This window comes from Bradysia coprophila, unplaced genomic scaffold (genome assembly GCF_014529535.1).
Source record: "Bradysia coprophila strain Holo2 unplaced genomic scaffold, BU_Bcop_v1 contig_729, whole genome shotgun sequence".
NCBI lineage: Eukaryota > Metazoa > Arthropoda > Insecta > Diptera > Sciaridae > Bradysia > Bradysia coprophila.
In genome coordinates, this window is record NW_023503968.1 from 1,885 (window position 1) to 12,649 (window position 10,765).

Here is a 10,765-nt window from a genome sequence, read left to right on the forward strand (position 1 = left end):
TCATGAGGGTATGTATATCTGATATACCCGAAGACTCTGTGGTCAAATGGTTAGCGTAGTTTGTTCATAAGTCAGAGGTTCCGTGTTCGAATCTCCGTCGGGTCACTGGTTTTTTTCTTCAAAATAAAAAAACGGAAATAAAATTTACCCTAGAAGAGTAATAATAGAATTATATCCCTAGAAAACCAGAATAAAGTATGTCTTAGAGTTTATATACAGAAACGAGTAATGTATGAAATAGTCACACATGGAAGATAAAAATAGTTATTTACCAAGGTAAACGAATATATTTCATTGATTTATCACGATTTGTAGCTAATTTACTTTGTTTGACCTGGTTAATCACTGGCTAATCATGGTAAATCAGGTTAATCAAAAAGTGTGAGCAACGACTCGCATTTCAAAGTTAAATGTATTGTAAATCAGAAATTACTTGAAAATACGGCGCAGAAAATTATAAAAACAAAGATAAGAATTGGGGAAAATATAAGCAAAGACACTGAGCTCACGAGTATCAATCAGAAATTTCCACACAAACTCAAAACCCCACAAAATCAACACTATAAAATTTGCAGCTGCACATATAAATTCATCATCAGATATTTGCATATTTCGAACAATAACATTATAAGACCCAAATAATTCTTTTGCGGGCTGAGCAAAGAAACAACAAAAAAAAATTCTGTAAAATTTTCATTTGAAACCTATATAAGACTCGGAAATTCTGCAGGTATCATTAAACTACTAATAAGTGTTTAGTAACTTACAACTACAAATTCTCAAAATAAACTTACATTTCGAAAAATAAGATGACCGCATGTATACTTTTCTTGGCTGTTGGTGGGTTCTATATTGCAGCTACAGATGGAGCCTGTAATCAGATTTGTTCTGCTTCAAATGGAGCTGTTGGAGCTCCTCCTAATGGAGCTGGCGGTGCTGGATCAGTAGGTACAGCAGGCGATCCTGGTTGTCCTGGATGTCCTGGTGGTAATGGAGGTGCCGGAGTTGGAACTGGAAATGGAGGTGCTGGTGGAGTCGGAGGGATAGGCGGCTCGCAATCGGCAGTAGGTGCTCCAGGTTTTCCAGGTGGAGCTGGAGGAAAAGGCGGAGCATCTGGTGGCACTGATGGCTCTGGAGGTGCAGGAGGTGTCGGTGGAGCTGGAGGTACAGGAACTACAGGATTGGGTGGATCTGTTGGTGGTAATGGAGGTGCAGGAGGTATTGGAGGCTGTGCTGCTGGAACTGCTCCTGGAAATACCGGAATACCAGGTTCTGGAGGAGTTGGTGGAGCTGGTGGTGCAGCCACTGGTAATTATCTTTCCTATTTTTTATATACATACTTTCGATGATATCATTGAAAATTTAAAGGTTTTAATTTAAAAAAGTTGGTCATTTTTCATTCAATTAGAAACAGTAGTGATTCACTAAGAAGTCATTTAAATTAATCGACAAAATTTATCATTAGGATGTACAGTCACCAAAAATATACCTTGATGTTTTTGTATTTCTAGGTGGTAAAAATGGCGGTAATGGAGCAGCTGGAGGAAAAGGTGGAAACGCAATTCTTTCTGGTAAAAAATGGAGGCACTGGAGGAGCTGGAGGAGCCTCAGGTGGCGTCGGTGGAACTTGTGGAAATGGTGGAATTGGTGGAAATGGGTGTAAGAGTCTAACTGGTGGATTCGGCGGACTCCGGAGGAGCAGCTGGAGGTGCAGGTTGTTCAGTTGGTGGTGCAGGCTCATCTTCAACAACGTGTATATGTTAAAATTAGTTGTCATAGTCTCTGATAAGTGGATTTATTCTATTGTTTACATTAACTTATTAATTATCATTTATTAGACAATACAAAATTTTGATGAATGAAAGAAAATGAGAAAAGTAAAAGTGTATTTTAGTTAATCAAAGGAAAATATAATAAGAAAGTAAATTTGGATTTCCTGTTATACACATATTGTCTATCTCGCGACAAACCGTCGTATCTGCTAAAACACACTGAAATTTCATTGTGTTTTTAGCAAATACTTATGGTTTGAGATAGACGATATGTAAGTACTTTCATGAGATTGATTTCTAATCTATTCCTTCATTTCTTTCAACTTGTCCTTCTATACAGGCTTTATTCAGAGTATGTCGTTTATTTCTGCAGCCGAACGAATATAATCCACAAAAATGTCCATCTTCACAGATCTTCACAGAATCAGATATATCTTACATAATGGGCGGAGCACAACAATGTGTGACCCCTGTATAAATCCATCGAATTAAAACAAAAATCCCTTCAACTTTACGTTATTGTCCGATTTATAAACAATTTAAATGCGTACATGCACATTAATTTAAGAGCTAGTGGATGATGATCCTTCTATAACTCCGAATAAAAACAGAGACACATTAAAGTTCAAAGATTTATCTCCACTCTATAAAATTCCTTTTTATTTATCCAACAAATATAAGATTAATGACCGTATCCATTCCATACACAAAGTATACTACAGAGACAATGTATACGAAAAATATGGGAGATAAAACATTTTCTTATTGATTACAATGAATATTATATCCATGTCAATATTGGAAAATCAGCCTCACCAAATTTTCTTTGCTATAATGCAAAATGGTTTTCCCAATTGAATTATTCCTTGTCATTAGCAACTGATTGAACAAAAAACGAGAGATGAACCCTTATTTACTTTATCCAATAAACAAACAGACATTAAATCTGTGGCAATAGCGATGCATCAGCACTTTAAACTTTTTCCATGAAAGTGGGGGGATGGAATTTTGAATGGATAGCAATCAAAAGAGAAACCGGAAAAACGTGGGAGAGACACCGACAACAATGTGTAAAACGGAAATATCGATTGATTAATGATTATGCAGACAAAATGCTTTTATCTATGAAAATAAAACAAAAAGCATTCTTGAATTAATTGTACGACACGTTTTGAATCGATGGTTATATTTATTTGTGTGTGTGTATACGACAAGACCACACATATAACTTGATAACCCCTGCTGTTTGATATTAACCAGAATATTTGTGATTGTGCACATTCAAACACCATCTCTACTTTAATAATAAAAAAGCTGAGCATGATGAAAGGCAGAATACACTGTTTTCCCCATTGCAAAATATTATTGATAACTTTGTCGTATACGTGAATGATGGTAAAAACCCCTTAAAAGTCTGTAAAACTACGGCACGGAGAAAGTTTACTTGAAGTATATTTGAAGTGGAGCTCTTCACAAAGCCTGAACGTGAAGAGCAATTTATTTAATTCAAGTGTAATGTGCTATTAAATCAAGCACGGTGATGGCACTTATATTCACCAATGCTTTTGCCAACTATTATGCTTATATATGTGAGATTGATTTTTATTTAATTCGTATTGTATTTACATAAGCGAATTAAGGAATTTTCTGGGTGTTTTTTCACCAGTCTGTCTCAGTTTGATTCTGGCAGACTCTGCCACATCCGAAAGAAAAGTGGCCAAATAGAGTCAAAATGTATTCGCAGAAATTGTAAATGTCTGAACATTTATTTGGGGTTTTTGCTTTATTCATTTTTATTTATTTGGGTGGATTCTTTAATATCTACACCACACAGAAGTTCTTATCTCACTGTAATAATTTAACTTCAAAATGCGAAAAGCTAGCGACAAATTCATAGGGAACCCTCGTTGCACCCCAATTTTTTCAGATGCAATAACTTCACTCTGGTAAAATACCCATCAAATGTAATGTCATAGGAGTGAAATAACTTCACTGAAGTTGGTTCACAAAAATAGAGCGCTGACATTAATAACTTCAACGGCAAAATGTACTAGAATTTAAAAAAAAAAATCTGCTGTCCTTGCTAGTTTCCAAACAACATTTCCACGGCAGAGAAAAAAAAATCCAGGCAGTAGCAGTACATTTTTCCAAAAGTCAAGAACCTTATACACTGTATGAAAATGAACTCAAATCAAGTTTATTTATTTATTTATTTCGTCAATGGCAATCCGCCCCCTGACTACTTGCATTTTTAATTTTACAATAAAAGAACAGAAAAAGATTATACATGTCAAGTTTGAATGAAAAAAAAATAGAACAAAAACATAAATAAAACATTCACGACAACGTCACATAGGAGTGAGTCACGTCTCGTTTGACCAATAACCAGAAAGTCGTCAATAGATCGTTTTCTGAGCCACCTGGAAATGAACGGTTAGTGGTTAGCGGGAGCCAGTCGACTAGACTGGCTCGATTCGGCACAAGTCGATAAGACTCGGAGTTAAGTCGTGAGACCACTTTTTAAAGTCGTGAGACCTAAATAACCTAATCGATACCGATTAGAAAAAGAACCATAGGTCCAGCATATTTGCAAGTGAAATGAAATCAGTCATGACATTTTGATCTTACCATTCAATTTGATTGGAATCTTCAACATTCTAACAGTCGTTTTGAATGAGTTCCGCGGCATACCCTGAAACCGAAGCTGTGAGAAACGGTTAAATTCCAAGCACATGTTATTTATTGGTTCATGGTAACCATACTTAGTCCTGTGTTCATCGACAATGAGTAGATCGTCAGCTCGAGTGGGACGAGGATTTTAGAGTAATTCTTCTTGTTATTTCAAATGAATCAAGACCACCACTTAAAAGGTCAAAAGTAAACAATGCACAGGCATTTATCCTGCGTCTAGCAAGCGGTTCAAATGTCGATGGAGCAACATCTGTCAATGTAAGGTGGAAGTTTATAGTTCTCGTCACGTCTCACTGATCGTCTGAGTGCAAACATCAAAAACTTCTTCTGAATCGATTCAATCCTATCAATGAAAGTTTCTTGATACGGGTGCCAAACGACCGAAGCATATTCCAGATACGAACGCACATGTGCGAAATATAAACTCTTCAAGGTTTTGACATTCTTAAACTCCTTACAAGTCCTGATGACAAAACCGAGCATTCGAATAAGACTTAGGCGATTACGTATTCGACGTGTTTACCAAAGGTCAGTTTTTTCATCCATGAGAACTCCTAAGTCTTTCACCAGTTTCAAGCGAGTCACCACAGTATCGTTGATAGAGTAATTGAATTCAATCTTTGACCTTTTGCGAGTGAAAGACATCACATTGCATTTTCTTACGTTTAAATAAAGCTGGTTGACTTCGCACCACCGTAAGAACCTGTTCAAATCTCTCTGAAGAGCAGTAGCATCAAGTACAGTTTTGATCACTTTGAAGATCTTCAAATCGTCTGCATACAACAGATGAGTAGAGGAAGAAAAAACTTTCGTGACATCGTTCATGAACAATATGAACAGAAGAGGGCCAAAATGGCTACCTTGAGGAACGCCAGACGTCACATTAAAAGTCAACACTGACATAAAAATGAATCAATTGTATTTGCAAAATATAAGGCTACTACATAATACAGGTCTCTAGAGTGAAATCAAGCGCCACTGCCTGGTTATTTTACTCTGCCGTGTGGCATTTCCCTATAGAAACGGTAAGATTTTTCAACATTCATGTCACATCTTATACATATCATTTCAATTGACACCAAACAGTCCGTGCAAATTGTGAAACTTTTGAATGAATTCGGATGCTTTTACCAACTAAAAATTAATTTCATAGTTTGGTGTAGAAGTATTATTAATATGTGTGTTTGGTTGACAACAGATGTATAAACCACCCATTGCTTGTAATATAAAAGGTGTCTTTATGATATTCATGTTAACATTTAAATTAATCTTCGGTACGTGACAGATAATTTGTACATCGTAATAAATACGTATGAGGGGAATAATGGTAATTTGGTATTTTGGCAATAATACAAATTAATTACACGTGTCAAATAAATGTATTTAATTATTGCTAAAAGGTGCTAAGGTTTTGAATCAATAGCTGTAAATCAAAGTTGAGAAAATTGAATTATGCAAACTATATACCAAACCATATACGTTACAACGTCTATTCATCTGGAAAATCTATTAAAGAAATTAAGATTTTTCAATATATACCGAAGCTTTCAAAAACCCTTTTAATCATAAATCTCTTGTGGAAAAGAAGAACTAAATCGCAGAAAAATAAACATTTATGATAATCGCAATTTTCTCAAAAGCTTCCATCCCCATAATTTACATGACCACCACTGATTTATGGGCTATACACGCTGAAACACTCTTCCCAAATACATCTACAACAATTTTGCATAAAATTTTCCCTTTTTGCATAGATTTCATATTCAAAAGAGTCGTTCCGGATGCCTGGAAAGTACCTTTGAAACTACTGTTCGTACTCTTTGTATTATTTATATAAGAATGTGTAATTCCACCCGATAGAGTTTGTTGCGCACAGGGTGACATTAGTATGGTACACTTTATCTTGGAATAAATGTCTGGTTTAATGGAATGTATATTCGATGTACGTTTAGGTTGGATTTATTAAATAAATAATTGTATAAATGTGCAACAGTCTCCAACAGGGACCGAAGCTAAATTTAACCGACGATGAAAAACTTTGTTTTATAATTATATGAAACAACATACTCACTCACGTGCGGTGAAAAAGGTGTGGAAGTAGAAGGACAGTTTGGTGAAATACTTAAATTAATAATGAATCTGTAGGTCATCTGAATCATCTGAAATAAAACTTTTTTATATTTTAAAGAATTGCGTTATGAGATATCAACCTATACAATCAATTCATAGTTGATAACGCTGCGATATCACAAATCGAAATACATTCACCGCTTGCTGTGGAGTAGAATAGAGAGTTACGCGAATATACGATGTCTAATGAATGAATAGAAACGAGGCTATCTGCGGTGATAATAAAGAATTTATCATCAATGCTGATTAGATTAAGCGAACAAGTTTTCTTTAGTTGCTAATCTTGCGGCTTAGTTTAGATTGAAATTCGAGGCCGAGAAGATGTGTTGTTGCACTCTGGTTTTTGATATTGCTAATACCAAACATAATAACCACCGCCGCCAGTGCTTCATTCAGTTCACTTCAACAAGAATCGATTTCGTACCGTCTGCCAAACGAAAACTTTCCCTGAAAACTATGTCATCCATCTGAAGACCGATATTCATGAAGGAAATTTTAATTTTACCGGAAGAGTAGAAATAACCGTTGCTGTGCGAGAACAGACTTCAGAGATTGTTGTACATGCTAGACAACTAGTAATCGACGATGTAAAACTTTGGAATGTACTCAGCGGCGCAACCGAAATTCAAATACAACCTTTCGAGTATAGTGCTGTAACAGAATTTGTGACAATAAGATTGGTGAGCGGTGTCTTGCAGACAAATCAGAAATATCTTCTTGTAATAGAATATAGCGGTGAGCTACGTGACGACAATCTGGGATTTTACAGATCGTCATACAGGGATGCTGACAATCAGTTGATGTAAGTGAAGTGGCCGTTGGTACTGTAGAATTCGTTTATAGTTTTATTTTAATTAGATGGCTAGCTGCCACACAATTTGCTGCTACAAATGCTCGGCATGCATTCCCTTGTTATGATGAGCCCTACATAAAGGCCACGTACGAGATCTACATAACTCATGATGAGAGTTACACTGCGTTGTCGAATTATCCATTATTCGAATCTACTAAAAAGTAAAATCTCAACTCCAAATAGCACCAAGAGACGAGACGCTTGTGATTAGTATTGTATTCGTATCAAAGTGTAAAATACTTTTAAATACGAATTATGCTTGCTCTACGTGTCGTCACATGCATAAGTGTTATCAGAGCTCTTGTTAAAAAAAAAAAACAAATTTTTTTAGTGTCGATGGTTCAGTAACTTCTCATTTCTGTTCTTGTAACATTCACCAGCCAATACAATTCTCATCATACATTGTCGGTTTTGTTGATAGCGAAATTCGATTACATTACAAATACCAACGAAAATGGCATCGAATTCAGAGTTTACTCACGACCAGAAGCGATAAATAATACCAACTACGCGTTGAATCTGGGACAAGAACTATTAAGCATAATTCAAGAAACGGTTAGGGTTGAATATGTTTTGCCGAAATTGTATCAGGTGGCCTTGCCAGACTTTTACTTTAATGCCATGGAAAACTGGGGTCTCATCACTTACAAGTATGTTGTTGAAAGTACTGGATGGCGATGTTGTAATGTCGTTTGTTTTAGAGAGGAACGTCTCTTATTTGACGAAGAGTCGGCACCATACACCAATAGAATTGAAAACAGCCGTACAATGGCACATGAAGTGGCACATAAATGGTTTGGAAATTTGGTCACACATAATTGGTGGAGCTTTGTTTGGTACAGTGAACATTTTGTGTAGGGTTTTTCTGCTCTAAAAGGTTATTATTTCAATAGGTTCAAGGAAGGCTTCGCTCGATTCTTTGAACAGTACGCCTTTGGAAAGGTGAGCTGAGTCTATAATGTTTACAACGCACCGCAAAGCGCTATTATCTGGTGATTATTAATCCCATTTTTATCTAAAACAAAGCAATTTTTCGCAGATACGATCTGAATGGAGAATCGAAGATTTATTTGTATTAACTGATGTTCAGAACGCATTGTTTACGGACTCGTTATTTACGACACGTCGGATGACTCAATATAAAGAGAGTCCGAGTGATATACTAGCACTGTATGATAACATAGCGTACGCAAAAGGTACACTACCAATTTTTGGTTATTACTTTGAGAGATAACAATTGTAATTTATATCATCAGGCGGATCATTTCTTCGAATGTTTTTTAATGTACTGGGCGAAGAGCGGTTCTTTAACGCAGTTACAGAATTGTTAAACACAGCGTAAGATTTTATTCGTTAAATTTGATCCAGAGTAGGGAAACTTTTGCCCTTAATCTGATCATCGATCAGAAGAAGTAACAGATTTAATCAGTAACATTTAGCGTTTGTGGAAGGTTGACTTACACCACATAGGATCTTTAGCAATGATTCACGGCGGATGAAAACTTAGTACTTTTGTAGGAAATTCAGAGCAACAAATGAAAACGAGCTATTCGGAATCTTTGCAAATGTTACCGGCGAAATCCGATTTGGTTGATACATTGCAATCATGGACTCATCAGACAGGATATCCAGTGGTAAATGTAAATCGGGATTACGATGAAGGAACATTTACGCTAACGCAACGCAAATTTAATTTAATACCGAACGATGACAATGATGCGGAAAATGTTGACTTATCGTGGTCAATTCCATTTAACTTCTTCGGCCGATAGCAACAACAGAACAATGATTGTAACGAATGGTTTCTTCCCGCGAGAGAACACCCTCCTTTAAAGTTCAGCCAGACAACACAAACGTGGTCTGCCAGTGACTGGATTTTACTGAATTATCGTCAAACGGGATTTTACCAGGAGTCAATTACGACGAAGTCAATTGGAATTTAATAATAAGTGAATTGAATGATGGCAACTATCAGTCAATTCCAGTCTTGAATCGAGCCCAATTAATTGACGATGCCTTTAACTTGGCCAGAGCAAATCAATTGAGTTATAAGATTCCGTTTGGATTGATTGGATATCTGAATAATGAAACTGACTACATACCTGGATGGTGGCGATGAACTCTCTTACAACACATTAATAGATTTTATGTTCGCTCGGAAAATTATGAACTGTTTAAGGTGACTATTCAACTGAAAATTTAAAGCTCCTAGTTTGAACGGTTTGCATTGCTTCCAGGGCTTTTTGATAAATGTAATTCAAACTCTTCGCGTACGAATTCAATCATTAGATGATGTCCAAGGCGAGCCAATAATCATAAATACGCTCGAACGTTAGTTATCAACTGGGCCTGTGAAATGGACCTTAGTTGGTGCAATTCATTTGTTTATGGAAAAAATGAATAGATATGTTGTCGACGGCATTGCCATCGCACCGGAACTTGAGATCAGCCGTTTATTGTTCGGCTGTTCGAATTGATCCATACTACTTTTCGAAATTATATTATGATTTGATATCTACCAAAGATCAGACCGAAAGGAAATTGATCATCAACGCACTGGGATGTTCAAAACACTCAACGGCATTGGAAACAAATCTTTTAACAATCTTCCAAAACACCGACCTACGTCAACAGGAAATTACACCGTACTTTACGTCTATATATTCGGGAGGACCATTGGGTATGTTGGCTGTTATTAAGAGCATCAGATCATATACAAAAAGATACAGCGCAGAAGAAATAGTTAAGAGAGTGAGTGTCGGAGGAAATTGTCTTAGCATGGCACAGGCGAATTTCTACGCAAGAACTGGAGGAAGAAGTAAGTTTGAATGGCTTTCGTAGATAAATTGAATTCGAATCACTTGACTCGTTTTCAGTTTGACTCACTGTTGGACGATTTGCTGTCTCATGGTTTAATAAGTAGTTCTACTGTAGAAACAGCTGAGAAATATATTAAGATGAATTCAGACTGGCTGAACGTTTCTGATGAACCAATTAGAGACTATTTGAATGACTACTATACAGGAGGAGCAAACTGTAAAAGTTACCTTCCTATCTTGATGATGACAATGTTACTGTTAGTTTTTGGAACACGAGCAACGATGTAGATTAAATGTCCATTACGTGTCAGACGAAAACTGTAAAGCATTTGCTAATTTCCTCATTGCATAAAATCAAAATTTGTAAATACGAGAAGATGGATTAAAGAGAAATGTGAAGTGAACTCCATTAGTTGCATTACAGCTCATTATTATAATTATTCGGTTATTGCAGTGCATTGTCATTTTACGTAGAGTCATTCGAAGTTTTCTAACAAACG

General features: G+C 36.2%; 1 pseudogene; it reads left to right on the forward strand.

Annotated features, from left to right (window-relative positions):
* Positions 1 to 669: 669 nt before the first annotated feature.
* LOC119083970 lies at positions 670 to 10,555 on the forward strand (annotated as a pseudogene).
* The last annotated feature ends 210 nt before the right edge of the window (positions 10,556 to 10,765 follow it).